The sequence below is a fragment of the Mandrillus leucophaeus genome, unplaced genomic scaffold (assembly GCF_000951045.1).
Source record: "Mandrillus leucophaeus isolate KB7577 unplaced genomic scaffold, Mleu.le_1.0 Scaffold1215, whole genome shotgun sequence".
Classification (NCBI taxonomy): domain Eukaryota; kingdom Metazoa; phylum Chordata; class Mammalia; order Primates; family Cercopithecidae; genus Mandrillus; species Mandrillus leucophaeus.
This window is the reverse complement of record NW_012100488.1, coordinates 256,514-274,122: the sequence shown is the minus strand read 5'-3', so window position 1 is coordinate 274,122 and position 17,609 is coordinate 256,514.

The window sequence follows — 17,609 nt, the reverse complement described above, 5'->3', positions numbered from 1 at the left end:
CTAGCCTCAGAGTCCCAGAATGTCACTTCCTCTGTATTCTAGTGATTAAAAAAAAAAAAAAAAGTCACTAAGACCAGTCCAGAATATGAAAGCAAAGAATGAGACTCCCACTCTAAATGGAAGGGGTGGCAAAGAGTCTGTGGCCTTTTTAAATCCACCACAATCTGTGGTAGTCTTGCTGATCAACCTTTTGGGAGAATAATATGATAAAGGTAAGATAGATATACCCAATTAGGATTTAGAATCAAGTAACAACTGATGTGGTTATACTTGTATCTAAGTAGTATTACAAATAAGCTAATGGACTTGAGTGAGAAATGCCTGCTCTTGTGTGATTCTGGGGCTCACCCAATGTGACAGAACAGAATGAGTGAAGGTGAATGGAAAAAATAAATTTCAGCTCTTTCTCTGCAGTTGAACAAATAATTATTGAGTACCTTCTTATGCTGATTTATAGTATATGCTAGGGACCTCAAAAAGCAATATAGTCCCTTCCCTTAAGAAACTCATACTCTGTAGGAGTAAAACTAATGCAGTAGTAGAACAGAATTGTAAACATACAGGACAATTTATGAAATTTTAGAAATTCAGAAGACTTACTGATATGGATGTGACTAATCTTGCCAGTTCAGGCTCACAGGAAACTTCATGGAGAGACAAAATCCATGCAATGTTTCCATGAAGAGGAGGAATTTGTCAAATGGACCGGGCAAAGCAAACAGAATATGCAAAGGCAAAGACACCTGGAGAATCATGGTGTGTGTCCGTGTGTAGCTGTGTGTGTGTGTGTGTGGTGTGTGTGTGTGTGTGTGTGTGCGTGCACACATGCAGGCACTGCAGATAGTTTAATGTGTCGAAGAAGGAGTGGGAGAAAACAAAACTGGAGATGAAGGCAGTGGGCTTACGTTTACAAAACAATCTTGCATTTCATACATTTGATTCTAAAAGTTAGTAGATGTCACTGTAGTGTTTTAAGCAGAAGTCTAACATGAAAAGGTTTCATGTTTCAGGAAGACTTCTCCTGGCCTTGATGAAGTTGAGAGCCTGGCTTGAGCAGGCCACCTCCTACTCTCAGTAACTGGCAAGTTAACGGGCACTTAGCCATTATCCAGAAATCCTTTCTTACAACTAACCGAAATTCCTCTTGCTTTAATTCAAGTCCATTTTTTCTTGTTGGGTTCTTAGAATATTTGCTGTTGATGCATTAAGTTGTACTTCTAGCTTCTCTTTCTTTCCCTGACTTGAGAAGTCTTTTCCTTTTGATAGTCTAAGAATGTACTTCACAGCCCTATTACCTGCTCCATAGAATGTATATCTAATGGGAGATGCTGTCATCACAGCGTTAAGATCTGTCTGCCCAATGAGTTTTGGGAGATCAAAACAGAAAGAAATCTTTTGTTCTGACATAGAGCAGGTTCATATGTTTGGATTTTTATATTAAGGATTTTATTTCAGTTTGATATTCTTTATGTTATTGTTTTCTTCTACCATGTTATAAATCCTTCTTGGGCTACAAACCACTTCCAAGCACTTCAGTACCTAAGCTGCTCAGCAATAGGCCTTTGAAATCAGGCCATCATGAGCTGGTTTCACATTGAAAGTATATAAAAATATGTTCTTTATGTTAGACCAATATTACTTCTCAGGATTAGGGAAGACTGTGTACATATACTATATACAGTTGTCCCTTCTTGGGGGATTGGTTCCAGGACCACTGAAAATACCAAAATCCAAGGATGCTCAATTCATTGTCATAAAATGGTATAGTATTTGCATATAACCTATGCACATCCTGCCTCATACTTGAAATCATCTCTAGATTACTTATAATACCTAACGCAGTGTAAATTCTATGTAAACAGTTGTCCTACCGTATTGTTTAAGGAATAATGAAAAGAACAAGAAGTCTGTACATACTCAGTATAGATACAACTGTTCATTTTTTTGAAAAGATTTTTGATTGATGATTGAATGGTTGAATCCATAAGTGCAGAATCCTTGGATACGGAAAGCCAACTGTAGTTGTATAGGCATGTGCCACCATGCCTGGCTAATTTTTTGTATTTAGTAGAGACGGGGTTTCACCATGTTGGTCAGCTGGTCTCGAACTCTTGACCTCAGGTGATCCACCCATCTCGGCCTCCCAGAGTTTTGGGATTACAGGTGTGAGCCACCATGCCTGGCCTCATTTGTATAATATTGAAATCAACTTTCTGGTAATCAGCTCATTTGCATAACATTTAAATCAATTTTCAGGTAAGATTGCTGGGCTCTAATGTAGAAAAAGTTAAAAATCTGTTTAGTTAAATACTACACTTGCTTAAAAGTTACCACTTACCACTCTCCTCCTAAAAGAATTGTCAAAATTGCTTAACTAGTAGGCAGAGAAATGAACATGATGGAAGAAATTTGAATGCAGGTTAACGTTAAAAAGACGGATTGGTTGGGGGCAGTGGCTTATGCCTGTAATCCCAGCACTTTGGGAGGACAAGGTGAGCAGATCACAAGGTCAGGAGATCAAGACCATGCTGGCTAACACGGTGAAACCCCGTCTCTACTAAAAATACAAAAAAAATTAGCCGGGCATGGTGGCGGGTGCCTGTAGTCCTAGCTACTCAGGAGGCTGAGGCAGGAGAATGGCGTGAACCCGGGAGGCGGAGCTTGCAGTGAGCCGAGATCATGCCACTGCACTCTAGCCTGGGCAACAGAGCAAGACTCCGTCTCAAAAAAACAAAAAAACAAAAAACTGAGGTTGCAGGCCAGGCGTGGTGGATCACGGCTGTAATCTCAGCACTAATCATTTGAGGTCAGGAGTTTGAGACCAGCCTGGCCAACATGGTGAAACCCTGTCTCTACAGAAAATACAAAAAATTAGCCAGGACTGGTAGTACATGCCTGTAATCCCAGTTACTCTGGAGGCTGAGGCAGGAGAATTGCTTGAACCTGGGAGGCAGAGGTTGCAGTGAGCCGAGATCGCGCCACTGTACTCCAGCCTGGGTGACACAGCGAGACTCCGTCTCAAAACAAAACAAAACAAAACAAAACAAAACAAAACCTGAGATTACTTCCCCCTAACTTACTGGATACCTTAGCTACTCTATAGGAGTGTGGAGTATATGTTTCATCCCTAAATTAAGTAGTGAAGGAAATGAATATACAAGACTTCCATGTATCTTCTTTCAGACCTAAGTCTACTTGTGAACAAGAAACATCCTGAAACAGAAGGATGTAGCCAAGTAACTGAAATCATAGTTATTTTATAAGCTGAGTGCATCCTGGTAAAGTAGAAAAACACAGGTTGAATGAATACTAACTTACATGGTATTACATAAATTACTAAGCTCAGTTTTTCTATCTTTAAAATGGAAATAATAATACTTACCCTGTCTACCTCAATCAATATGTGCTGAAGGCTGTTTGTGTACCAAGCACTTTGCTAGACCTGAGGATATCAAGTAAAATAGTTTAGAATCATATGTGTCTGTTAAGAAGAATGTAAGTCAACCCAGAATTTTATTGAGAGTTATTGAAGTTGCAAAAGTTGCTCTGAGAGTACAGAGAAGGTGGCCAGGGATGGGAATAAGAAAACTCTTGGAATGGGTAACATTTGAGATGAGTGTTTAAAGCTGAGATAAGAGAGGTTAGAAATAAGTAGGAGAAAGGCATCTTCAGTACATCAGCAAGAAACAAAGGGAAGCACAAGAGTTCTATGATGACAATGACATAGGAGAAAGAAAGGGAGAAAGTGAGAGAGAGGAGGACTGAAGACCCAAAATAGTAGAGGCCTAACTAAGATGGAGGTTCTTTTCTTTCTCATGTTAACGTCGGGCCCAGGGCTACTTTGGCACTTAATGGTATAAGGAGCACGTGTTTCTTTCATTTTGTTCTGCCACATGTGGCCTCATGCTCAAAGTTCCCTTAAAGTCCAAGATAGCAGCTTTTTAACCCCAGCCACAAAAGCCACATTCCCATAAGTAGGAAGGAGCAAAGGAAGGAAGTCACTCTTCCTAATCCATATGGTATTTACTTATACCACTTATATTCTGGGATCACTTCTAGATGAAAGCAAGATCTAGAAATATAGTCTTTATTCTGGGCAGCCATGTGCCCAGATACATGTGGTGATAGCTCTGACTGAAGCAAGGAGAATGATCGCTGGGAGACACTTCTGGTGTCTGAGAGTATGTGGTGTGTGCATGTGTGTATGTGCATTTGTGCCCAGGGGTGTGTATGTGGCTGTGCCCATGTTTCAGAGGCAAGGGGAAGCGGCATAGATGGAATGAAAAGATACCTAATCAGAAGTTACATTGCTGTGAAAAGTTATATTGGAAACGGATAAAGCACATTATAAAATTAAGGAATTATTCTAAGACAAATAGATATTTTAGTGGTTACATATTTAATGTTAAAAAACCAGCCCAGGTTTATAACATGTTGACTTATATATACAAACTAAATAAAATTGCTTACTTCCTCATTTATGTTCCTATAACACCTTATATCAATATTGTTATATAACATTTTTCTATTAATATTTTATGTCTTTGTTTCTCTAGACCATAAATTTTCTAGATTATAAATAATGTTTTTGGTGGGGAAACTGATTCCACTGTGTAATGTTTCCTTCCATGTGGAGAGAAATCCATCAGTGTAATAGTTCTGGAATCTCTACCCCTTGAGATAAAGCTGGGGCTGGGGAAATGAATGGCTTAACAGAGAGAATTTGGGATGAGAAACTGGACATGTGCAGCCATACGACTTCCTCTCTCCTCTCTCTTTGAGAAGGCCTGTCCCCAAATACCGTGTATTCTGCACTCCTCCTTTACTTATATCATTTATTTATTTTGAGACAGGGACTCGCTCTGTCACCCAGGCTGGAGTACAGTGGCACAATCTTGGCTCACTGCAACCTGCACTTCCCAGCCTTAAGCGATTCTCCCACCTCGGTCTCCCAAGTAGCTGGGACTACAGGTGCATGCCACCATGACCAACTATTTGTTTTTTCTTTTTTTTTGGATTTTTTGTAAAGATAGGGTTTTGCCATGTTACTCAGGTTGGTCTCAAACTCCTGAGCTCCAGCAATCCATTTGCTTTGGCCTCCCACAGTGCTGTAATTACAGGTATGAGCCACCGCACCTGGCCACTGCCTTCTTCCTTTAGACAAAAGTTTTAAAGTTTAGATAATTAATCAACATTTGTTGCAAAGGCAGATCATATTGAAGGAAAAACCAAAAAGATTAAGTTTGGGGGAAGAATATATATATGTGGAGTGGCTGAGACAGACAGATTGAAGCCTTGGTGAGGAGGATTCCAGCAGTCTATAGTACTTTGCACCCAGGACTGTTTCTATTTGTTCTTTCACCATGTAAATATTTAGTGAGTGTCTACTACGTATTGCATGCTGTTTCAGGCACTGGAGATGTAGTAGTGAACAGAGCAATCAAAAATCCCAGCCCTCCTACAACTTACACTGTGGCCGGGGAGATAGTCAATACAGGGATATGTTTATCTTTTTTAAAATTGCAAAATGACGTATCAAGTGGAAATCTGTGCTTTGTTAAAAATAAAGCAAGGAAAGAGAATAAGGCATGCTGAGGTGGATGGGGGCTTTCCAGTTTAAACACTGTGATCAGGAAAAGCATCACTGAGAAGGTGACATTTGAGTGAAAACCTGGAGAGGAGGGGGTGAGCCGTGTCAAAATCTGAGGCAACAAGTGTGGGCTCAACTGCTATGTGGCTGCGCCCCATTTTGGAACCTTCTGGGGTAAGTGACCCTAGGAGTATCCGCAAAGGAGCAGTGTGTGCTGGATACAGGGAGGGTCTCCAGCATGCAGGAACCCATGTCCTGGCAGTGATGATCTCTTCCTGCAAGGAGACCCACATCCCCAGTTAGCAGTGAAGTCAACTGGGTTAAGAGAATAAACCCCTGGGGGATGTTGTGAGGGAAAGAGGCACTTATGCCCACCCCCGGCCCACACCCCCGCAAAGTATTTCCATCCATATGAAGAGGCTCTGCTGAGTATGATACTTGTGGCCTCGTTCCAGCTCCTCACTCACTTTGGAGAAAGGAGTGATTTGTTCGATTTTGGACTTGGGCATAAGCAACTGGGTGTGTGTGCATAGTTCTGCCCCTTTTTCCTTATTGTCTCTTAGAATCTGGTCTGTGACTTTATGCTCTTGATTGTCTTTGGCCATATGGTGAGCCTTGCAACTCACAGGAGAGGGCTGTAGTGGTTTAGAGCTCCCTGTGGCTGGATGATAGCACTCCTATGTTTTGTGTTACGCATTAAGAAGTCCTCGTTTGCATATATAAAACATAGTTTTCTTTACCTCTTTAACAGAAAAAAATAATAACTTGATCTTTATTTATTATTACTTTGTCTCTCACTCTTTTTTTTTTTTTTGAGACAGAGTCTCACTCTGTCACCTAGGCCCAGGCTAGAGTGCAAATGGTACAATCTCAGCTCACTGCAACCTCTGCCTCCTGGGTTCAAGCAATTCTCCTGCCTCAGCTTCCCAAGTAGCTGGGAGTACAGGTGCCTGCCACCTTGCCTGGCTAAATTTTATATTTTTAGTAGAGAAGGGATTTTACTGTGTTGGCCAGGCTGGTCTCAAACTCTTGACCTCAAGTGATCTGCCTGCCTCGGCCTCCCAAAGTGCTGGGTTTATAGGCGTGAGCCACCGTGCCCAGCCTATTATTACTTTTGTCTTATTTCTCCATTGGGACAGAATTTTGGTAGGGTTGGGGAGTGCTATGAATTGGGAACCCTCAAACCCCAAGATTGTATATCTATCTATCTATCTATCTATCTATCTATCTATCTATCTATCTATCTACCTACCTACCTACTTACCTACCTATCTACCTACCTACCTACCTACCTACCTATCTATCCATCCATCCAATCTGCTATTCATGTACTGAATCGTGAATGAATGGGTAGCTGGGTGACAGTGCTAGAGTGGGTTTGTGCTCTTACGATTGACCTTGATAACTTTTGGGACTCATTTATTTAGTAAAAAGGGTAATATATTTTAGATGTAAAAGGCAAAGCTCAAATTGATAGATACATTAAGAAGAGGACACCAAAGGCATAGTAGTATAGAGCCAGATTTTTTTTTTATTGTAAAGGTGAGGCTTTATATTCACCAATATACTCACATGGTGGCATTTAAGTTTGAAAGGGTAGATCTGATTGAAATTGCTGTGAATATATTTTTTACATAGCTGCCTATATTCTCCCAAGTGGAAAAATCACCTCCTTGGTTTTTGATGTCTTTGAAAGCTTCATTCTGTCAGGTCAGTGTTCTTAAAATGAGAATAATAGGCTGGTGTGGTGGCTCATGCCTGTAATCCCAGCACTCTGGGAGGCTGAGGCAGGTGGATCATGAGGTCAGGAGTTCAAGACCAGCTTTGCCAAGATGGTGAAACCCCATCTCTACTAAAAATACAAAAAAAGTAAAAAATAAAAAATTAGCTGGGAGTGGTGGTGGGTGCTTGTAATCCCAGCTACTCGGGAGGCTGAGGCAGAGAATTGCTTGAACCCAGGAGGCGGAGGTTTCAGTGAGCAGAGATTGTGCCACTGCATTCCATCCTGGGCGACAGAGCGAGACTCTGTCTCAAAAAACAACAACAACAAAAATGAGAATAATAAATGTGGTCACTGTTTCTGCCTCACAGCATCACTTCAGAACTCAGTCTGTCCTGAAACCAGAGATGAGGCTTTGCTTGTACCTTAGTTATATCCCTGGGAGGGAGAAAGGAAGGAGGTACCTGGATATTGTGATACATAGTGGATGTTATGGTTAGTAAGAGGTATTTTCTGAGCTAGATAATGATGGGAACATTTGTGAAACTGCAGAGTTTTGAGAGAGTGCTGAAAGGTCTGAATGTCTGAGAAAGGGTGCTGCTGTAAAGACAGTCAGAGATAGCCATATCCATGTGTTACCTTAACACCATCCCTGGACTTTTTCACCTTGAGTCTAGTGCCAATCATAATCCCAAAAGACACACTTTCAAATGCCATAATCTTGAATGTTGACATCCTGAAAGATCAAAATCCCTAGTCAAATATTCCCAACATCTAAAATCCCCCAAATCACATTCCTGAAAGATTAAAATCCAGAACCTTGAAATTGTCTAAAGCTGAACTCTGAGAAAGTGATTAGTGAATTTTTGGTGTGTGCAGGATAGTTGCTTCGTGTGAGTTATTTCATGTGAGTTGCATCATGTTAGGAAGAACTATTACCTTGTTATTATTTTTATTTGGAAATTAAATATGGCTTAAGGAGATGCATTTGGGTGCCAAGTTGACAAGGGATGGATTTGTGGACTTTAGTTGTTGACTTGACTGGATCAAGGAGTACCTAGAAACCTAATAAAGTATTGTTTTGGGTGTGTCTGTGATAGTGTTTCCAAAAATTAGTGTGTGAGTCTGAGTACACTAGGTGGGGAAGATCTGCCCTGAATGTTGGTAGGCACCATCTGATCAGCAGGGGCCACGGAGAGAACAAATATGGGAAGCCAATTAGTTTCTCGCTGAGAGCGGACACAGATTTTTCTTTCACTGCCTTGAACATCAGAATTCCAGGCTCATGGGCCTTTGGATTCCAGGATTAAGAGTCCACTCCTCAGGGTTCTAAGGCTTTCCACTTCAAACTGAGGGTTACACCATTGGCTTCCCTGGTTCTGAGGCCCTCAGACTTGTCCTGAGCTGCTCTATCAGCATCTCAGGGTCACCACCTTGCAGACAGCCTGCTGTGGGACTTCTCGGTCACTATAATCCCTCGGTCACTATAATCCCATGAGCCAATTCCTCTCTCATGTATCTCTATACATATCCTATAAGTTTTGTATCTCTAGAGAATCCTGACTATACTATTTGGTATTGGGGAAGGCAAATATCATTCATTTTTACTGTATTTCTTATAATAGGGTGGAAGAGATCTGTGAAATTGTTCCCTTGCAAAAAGACTGTGATAAGTTAAGTGTATGAGTGTACTTAATGGTGAAAGATAAAAGTTTAAAAGCTAATTATTATTGGTGCTTCGAAAGCAGAAAATTGCTTTATTGCAAGAGCCAGGCAATAACTAGACTTTCAAATGTGCAGCATATACTTACAAAATTTGTAGACCATAACAGCTCTCCAAAAACAAGTGCAGTGAGTGTTTCAAAGATCGTAGAAGTGGAAATGCAGGCAAAAAATGTAAGAACTCTCCCCTGTCAAATTATTTAATTGTGAATGACTTCTGTCACTTCATACATTAGCACCAATTCACAGTGCTATGTACTTCATCTTCACATCATTTCCAATACTGGAGATATAAATTGTATAAAAATGGTTAGAGAGTTCTCATTTGTTGTACACATTTTTTTCGTAAGTTTGATTCCACAAAAGTGCGTTATTACAATGTTGACTTTGTGACCATGTGTGCTAGCATTGCGCATGTATGTTAAAACATTGAAACTTCCTCAATAAGTGAAGAGCTGTCTTTCTTCCACATTGGCATCTGTGAAAGATAAAAGTTCCCAAGATCTCAGTTCTTTGGGCAAATGCCTACGTGGTGGTGACCCACGATGACTTTTGCTCTATCTCATCAAGACCTAGGTTGTTCATCACCGTATTTCAGACAACTGAAGTTATGCACACAATATGAGCCATAGTGACATGGTTTATACATTTTGCTTTTTGACCTATTTACTTCGAGTATGGCTCACTCACTTATAACTGTTAGAACTGTGCAACTGTTGTTCGTATACTTTAGTGTTGATGTGTTTGTGCTTGCAAAAATATGTGTGTTATTATTGCCTATTTTATTGTGTAAAGTGGCCTATAAGGTGTTCAGTCATGGTTTTGTTTTTGTTTTTGCTTTTTTGTTTGTTTGTTTTCGAGATGGAGTTTCACTCTTGTTGCCCAGGCTGGAGTGCAGTGGCGTGATCTCGGTACACTGCAACCTCTGCCTCCTGGGTTCAAGCCATTCTCCTGCCTCAGTCTCCCGAGTAGCTGGGATTACAGGCAGGCGCCACTATGCCCAGCTAATTTTTTGTATTTAGCAGAGACGGGGTTTCACCATATGAGTCAGGCTGGTCTCAAACTCCTGACCTCAGGTGATCCATGCACCTGGGCCTCCCAAAGTACTGGGATTACAGGCGTGAGCCACCGTGCCCAGCCTCAGTCATGTTTTTATACATTTCTCAAATAAATCCCTCTTTAAAAATGTCAGTAAATCCTTTTAAATAATTATTTTTATTATTTTTTTCCAGAATTATATAGTTGGGATTTTGGTCTTTTGGGATTGTTAATTTTTGAGATTTTTAGACTTTAGGAACTTTGATCTTTCAGGAGTTCAACATTTGGGATTATGGCATTTGCGATTGTGTCTTTTGGGATTACAGCCCAATCTCTTTGGGTTGCTTAATGACTATTTAAGGGTTTTTTGTTTGTTTGTTTTTTCTCTTTCTGTGCAGTTACTGATGAGCCTTAGGGTTCAGACAGTGATGAGAAAATCGAAATAAGAATCATGAAAAAAACAGGTTGCTTTTCTTTTGTATTTGCTGAGCATTAGAATAATGTTTCTGTTTTTAAGTAGAAATTGTGGCATAAAGAGATACCATAATCCACATTTTGGTTCATTTGGGTGGTTTAATTTGGGTGTAATGGGATTTGCTTATATTCTACTAAGTGATAAATGTGACACCATAAACCAGCCTGGAGCTTTCTTGTGTAAACAAAAGACCAGAGAAATTAGCATTAGGACGAACAGCGTTTATACAACGCGATTAGCTTTTGAAGTAGATTTAGATCCTATTCTCTAAATTGTAAAAATCTTCCACTTCTGCCTTTTTTTGGGCTCTGTTATCTGCTGAATTCAATGCTGTAAACACAAAAGTGCTCCATAAATATACTCTGGTGATGACAGACTTGGATATAAAAGCAAAATGGTACTTAAAATTGCTCAAGTAAGTTGGTTATAGTTAGATTTTTTAAAGGCCATGGTGGTATACTTTGGTAGAATCCCCAGCTTTCTTTAAATGATGACAAAAGGTAGCCAGTGCTATCTCTGTTATGCCTCTGAGTGTCTAATATAAAAATGAATTAGGAGAAAAGGGCCAGGAGACCTACCAGAGAGCTTTGTTCTGGCAGGATGTAGTGTGGAATAATTCTGAAAATTCTCCATGAGGAATCATATCCATTGATAAGCTATCATACCCTCCTCAAAAAGGGCACAGGTAGGACTGTATTAACTTGCTGTGTGAAATAATAAATTTCCTTGTCCCATCTGGCACATTATAACTGCGTTGGTGGGTTTTAGCAACATCCCTTCCCTGAGAGCTCAACGTGAATGGTTTATGAATGATGACCGAGCTCTGAGACTCCTCACAACCTTTCTTATATAAAGTTGGTAACCCATAAAACTACCATTCCTTTAAAAAATGACCAATTTTGAACAGATTTTTAACAAAGGGAATCTTTACTTTTGCAAAATTGTATTAATGTGAGAAGGGAGAAAGTTGGAAGGGAAATCATGCTGAAATATTACTATCTCAATACTGTTTGAAGATTAAAACTAGGAATAATTATACCTAACACATTCTTCAGGGATTCTCTATTTTCATAGAAATTTTGCTTAAACTAAGAACCCAGATAGGATTTTCCAAGTTGTGTTTAGAGGTCGCTTGGTTAGTCTTCAAAAGACATGAGGTTGGTTTATTGGCAGTTTATGTTTGGATTTTCATAGCAAGTATAAAATAGTTGGCACTGCAAGTGTGTGAGTGTGTGTGATGGGTGGGAGTGGGGAGAGATACATTGTTCTCTCTAGCAATTTGCAAATCCATCTGCCTGTGCAAACCACTTCTCTCTGTGTGGGATGACAGTATATATCTATATTTTTAGTATTTTTAGATTTTGGCCCCCTTTATTAATTCACTTTTGTCTCCGCCATGAGTGTTTCTTGCAATCCTTCTGTCTTTACGTGTGCTTTGTAAACCAAAAGAGAGTGAGAGCAAAATGAGTAAATGTCTTGATAGAAACTGTTCATCAGCTTCCTTTTTTAAGAAAAATTTCACTTCTTACATTCTATACAGTTTGGAGACCTCTTAACACTTGGAGCCAGTCCTAGGTTTGCTGTATGCTTTAGCTGTTCCCCTTACCTTTCACAATAATCCCTCTTTGTTCTTTTTATTCATGCAGATTTATGCTAATGATTATTTGCTATGCAAATATTTTAATTTAGTACTTATGGTAGAGAAAGCACTGACCAGTAGACCTGAAATTGAAGCTTAGCTCAACTTTTAACTGTGAGACTTCATGTGTTTTACGTCAGCTCTCTGGGACATAGTTTTCACATCTGTAGAATGAACATTCTAGTTAATTGTCTCTTAGAACTGTGATGATAATTCAGTAATTGAAAAGCTTAATAGTCTGAAACCTAATATAGGAATTAGGCACATAGCAGAGGCTGCTCTATGTCCACTCCAATTCTTTCCCATCTTCTTCCCTAGTAATGGAGTTCTGTCTGGATCCAGACTGGGACTATATTTTGTGGTCTCTCTTGCAGCTAGATGTGACCTTGTGTTTAGACTCTTGCCAGAGGAATAATTTACTTTCATTTACCTTGTGAAATATCTCTTACCCAGGACTTCAGCTTATCTTCTTTCTGATGGACTGACTGGAAGGGCTATTATTAGAGTGACCTTGAAGGCCGAGTATCTTTAGACCAGTTCTCTGAATTGAATTGTGGAGCAGAGCTGTCAGCTGATCTAGAACACCTGTCCTAAGCCATTGGGTGAAAAAAAAAAGATTTCTATTTTGTTTGGGGCTTTGCACTTTGAGGTCTACTTGTAACAGCAGTTTAGCTTACCATAGTTAATACCAGCATTGTTCTTGAGTCCATGTTGATAGAGATTTACAGAGTCATAGAACTGGAAGGAGCCCTAGAGGTCATCTTGCAAACAAACAAAAATGCTTGGAGAGAAAGTAACTTTTACTTGGCCATAAAACAAATTAATTACACAATTGGAATAAAATCTAATTTTCATTATACAACATTGTCTCGCTGTAGAGTGAGTGATAAACATGGAATCTAATCCCTACAAGATGGTATATACAGAACATATGAATGGATTCCAAAAGTGCCTCTGTAAACTTTTTGTACTTCCTGCAGGAATGGCAAATTAGAAAAGCACGTAAACTCTTACCCAACCTTTTACACTGAGATTAGAGTGGATAAGCAGGCCCTATAGAACACAAACTTTGGGGCTTCTTTTTCAGCAGTCCCTGAGCTGGAAGGTTCATTATCAGATGAAGGGGCACATCCCTTTGGTTCTGTGTGAAAACAGCCTCAAGGAAAAATGACCAACCTAGCATCAGTGCTGGGTATGTTTCAGTCACAGCTTCTGAAGCTTGTGTGCTCAAAAAGATTGATCTAAAATGGCTTCTCGAAACATAATCCAACAAGAGAGAGACAAAATTATGTTTTTAGCATTTGATCCTGAACACGCTCACTCTGTTTTAAAAGGTCTTATGGGACTGAAAAAGCCCAGGGAAACAGAAGTTGCTGTTCTCATTAAAGGAGAGAGGTATTTTTATTCATTGTTTTTATTCACATCAGTTAATTTAACATGCCTTGAAGGGCGTCTTCCAGGGTAGCAGTATTAAAGTAGCAGCTTACTCACTGATTATAAACAAACATTAGTCAAGTTTACTTACAAAAGTTGGTGCACGGATAAAAAGCAAAAGAATTACCTCCTACCTGACAGATGGAATGAGTCCCAAAGGTCTCTTCTGGTCTTGTGACAATATGCCATTTAAGAAACTTGGAATGAAATCCAAACTCTTTAACCGTGACTTGTAAATCTCTCCATGATCTGGTCTATACCCACCTTCGTTGCAAGACCCTCTTAGCCTCAGCTTGCTGCTGAGATGCCTCATCCCAGAAGTCTTTCTGTTCTACAACCACAGCCTCTTTCATGCTGCAGGGCTTTGCACATGCTATTCATACAGCCAGATACTTCTCTTCTTGGGTCTCAACTTAAATATCACCTCCCTTAGAGATGTCTTTCTTGATCACCTACAAAAGGAAGGCTCACTCTGGTTTTCCTACACTTTAACTTATTTCCTTCAAATCATTTATAGAAATTAATTTATGTATCTGCTTATTTATTTTATGCTAGCATTAATCTCTTTCTCTGGATGGTGACTTAACTGGCTAGTTAATCCATTTTGACCATAAAAGGGGCAAAGTTTAATCCAGGGTGGTCTGAAAACTCTATGTTGAAGCAAAGACAGAGGTTAGGTAAGGAGAAATTGAAACTGAGAGACTAGGAATACAGAGTGAGATTAGTGACATGAATAGGGTTTTTTTGAATGGCAGACAGGCTGAGGTGGACTCCCAAATATAAATCAGTCTAGTAGCGGGGTTGGATAGGAAGACTAAAAAGATCCAGAACCTGAGAAGGAGCTAGTAAAGTAAAAGCCAAGGCAAGGAAAGAGGCAAAATCTCAGACAGACTGACTGAGACTCATGTCTATGTCCAACTCTTTAGTAAGCATCTCAGCACTTGCCTGGATAGCCATGCCCAAGACTATTCTCTGTATCTCTTAGGGCAATTGTAGTGGATGCTGTTCCTGTGGGCAAGTGACTTCACCTCCCTTGGGGAGTGTGATTTGTCTTTGGGTCAAACAGCTGGCAAGTGATTCTTTCGTCTGTCTAGTATTACCCCAACCAGTTCTTCACTCTGTGCCTACACCCCAACAGTAAGATGTTTTCCTATAGCCTTGCTAGCTGATTTCCTTGACAGTGGTTTTGTACTTTTGGTCTAGAATAAGTTTATAAACCTTCGCCTTCCTCAAATTCTGAGCACTCTATGCCCCATCCATACACCAAAACCCTGTTCAGGCTCTGCTTCTTTTCACCAAAATTTACCCTTGCCTCCTTGAAGAGGAACCCAGGAATCCTGCTGGTTTGCAGTCTGTCCTCTAGTGCAGATAATTCTCTGTAGACGCTGCCTTTCTGTTGTTATAGTAACGGCAGATGTGCCTTCTGGAATGTTGTGTTTCCTGGGAATACTGTTGGGAGGATCAAAAGAGAGATTTACTTGATCCCAGTTCTTTTTCAAAGTAAAAAAAAAAAAAAAAAAAAAAAAAAAAAATCTGTACCCACAACTGTATTTGTTTTCCTGCCTTACAGAAGCCAGGAGAAATTGACAGAGTAGTAGAACCAAATCTTGACAAGAAGCAGGACATGGAACATGATGAAATCTGATATCTAGCATGTTCTACTTTACTAAAGAAAACGCAATGCTCATAATTTAGCTGTACTTTGATTATCAGGATAAATTGTGCAATAAAATATATGGGTATAATGGAAACTTCAAAAGCAACAAATAGGTGATAAATAATATAAAAGTAGATTATTGTACTTAGCTTCGATTTTAATGGTTGTAAAATGAATGAAACAATGTGTTTATATGCAGAAAGTCATATTATCATAAATATATTTGCTAAAACAGGAAGCATAAAGTGTGGTTAAATTTCCTAATGTCTGATGGTATGCTTGAATGTTTCTTTGTGATTAAATGTGAACAATTGCTCCTTTAAGGTAAAGGTCTGTGTATATGTGATTAATCAGATTGAAATGAAAGTGCAGACGGCTCACGCATGCCTAGTTATCAGAATGATTGATTTTAGTCTGTACTTGTAGGTGAAAAAATATCTGTTAATAACCCCAGCAGCCAAACCCCTGATGTCTCTGATAGCTCAATGATTTGTGCACATTCTGCATTATAGAGCTCATTTGCAGGTTTAGGGGCTACACAATGATCCATTGGATCACAAAATTATAACATGAAAAAAGTGACATCCAGATTTATGCAAGCGTTATGACTGCAAAGTGCATTTCATCAGTGAGAAGTTTAAAATTGCTGCTGTTGTAGCTGTCACAGGCATCTTATTTTCTTTGGTTTGTGTGTAGGCAAGACTGTCAAGCTTTTATCACACAAACTGGTGTTTTTGTGTACTATCGCTCTCCTCCTGCTGGTGACAGCCAGTCTCTGAACCGAGTTGTTATTAAGTCTTCAGCTTTAAGATGCTACTTTACCAGCTTGTTTGAATTACACTTGATCATAAACACCTTAATGCTTTACTGGGTATAAAAGGTTCAGAACAAAATAGGAAACAGCTCTGTAGCAAGGATTGGTGGATTGCTGGTGTTGCTCTTCATCACTATAGGGAAAATGATGTTGAACTTTGAATTCTCAGTTCTGGGTCTTCTCAAAATAAAGCCCTGGGCTTAGCAGGAGACTTGGCATGTAGGACTTGGGTGTCTTCCCCATGCTGTAATGCTGATTTTCTAGACCTGGCCACTGTATCGTCAGATTGTCAAACACTCTGCCCTGCATCTTTCTTCGAAGAAACTTGCTCTTTCTCACAGCTACTAAGATGTTTGTTCTGGAGGAATGTTGGACTAAAATATCTAGGGGAATGAATTTATTTGCTACTGACCTTCTTTCAGATTAAAATATTTTTCCCCTTACTATCAATTGTGTTTGGTTCCTTTTTTTTTTTTTTTTTTTTTTTTTTTGAGACGGAGTTTTGCTCTGTCGCCCAGGCTGGAGTGCAGTGGCCGGATCTCAGCTCACTGCAAGCTCTGCCTCCTGGGTTTACGCCATTCTCCTGACTCAGCCTCCCGAGTAGCTGGGACTACAGGCACCCGCCACCTCGCCCGGCTAGTTTTTTGTATTTTTTTGTAGAGACGGTGTTTCACCGGGTTAGCCAGGATGGTCTCCATCTCCTGACCTCGTGATCCGCCTGTCTCGGCCTCCCAAAGTGCTGGGATTACAGGCTTGAGACACCACGCCCGGCCAATGTTTGGTTCCTTGCTCTGAAGAAACTGGGAAAAATGGACAGAGTAATAGAGGCAAGTATTGACAGGAAGGCTATGGGATATTTGGCTGGTGAAATCTTATACCTAATATGTTCTCCCTTTGTGCAAGGGAATGTAATGCTAGTAATTTACCTATACGTTGATTGCTAGGGAATATTGTGAGGTAAAATATATGGATAGAAGGGAAACGTCAAATGCTGCAAATAACAGAGCTAAATAGATTCATTTATTTAGCTTCAATTCTAATACTTGTTAAATGAATAAAGCATTGTATTCAGAATCCCTTCCTTAGAAGATCCCATACAATTGTGTCTGGCACAATACCCAGCCCACAACAGGTACTCCATAAATAGGAGTAATTATTGTTATTACTATTATTATTATTGGCAAAAATGAATATAGTTATAATATGCACATTTATCTGGCGAATATAGGCCAGAGCAAGACCACCAGAGTAAATCAGTGTCCCCAAAGACACCCACACCTATGGCACCAGTGAACTCCTTCCAGAACTTGCCTGGCTTGGCTCTTAAATAGCTTTTGTTAAGCCTGACCCAAATCTCTGGGACTCAGTAGCCCAGTAGCCACATGTGGATAGCGGCTACCAGGTTGGACACATGGAGAACATTTCTATGAGAAAGAGCTGTATTGGGCAGTGCTGCTCTAGGGTAAACCTTGCAAAGAACCTAGAATTTGGAACCTGAAGTCTGCAACATGTAGGAAAAA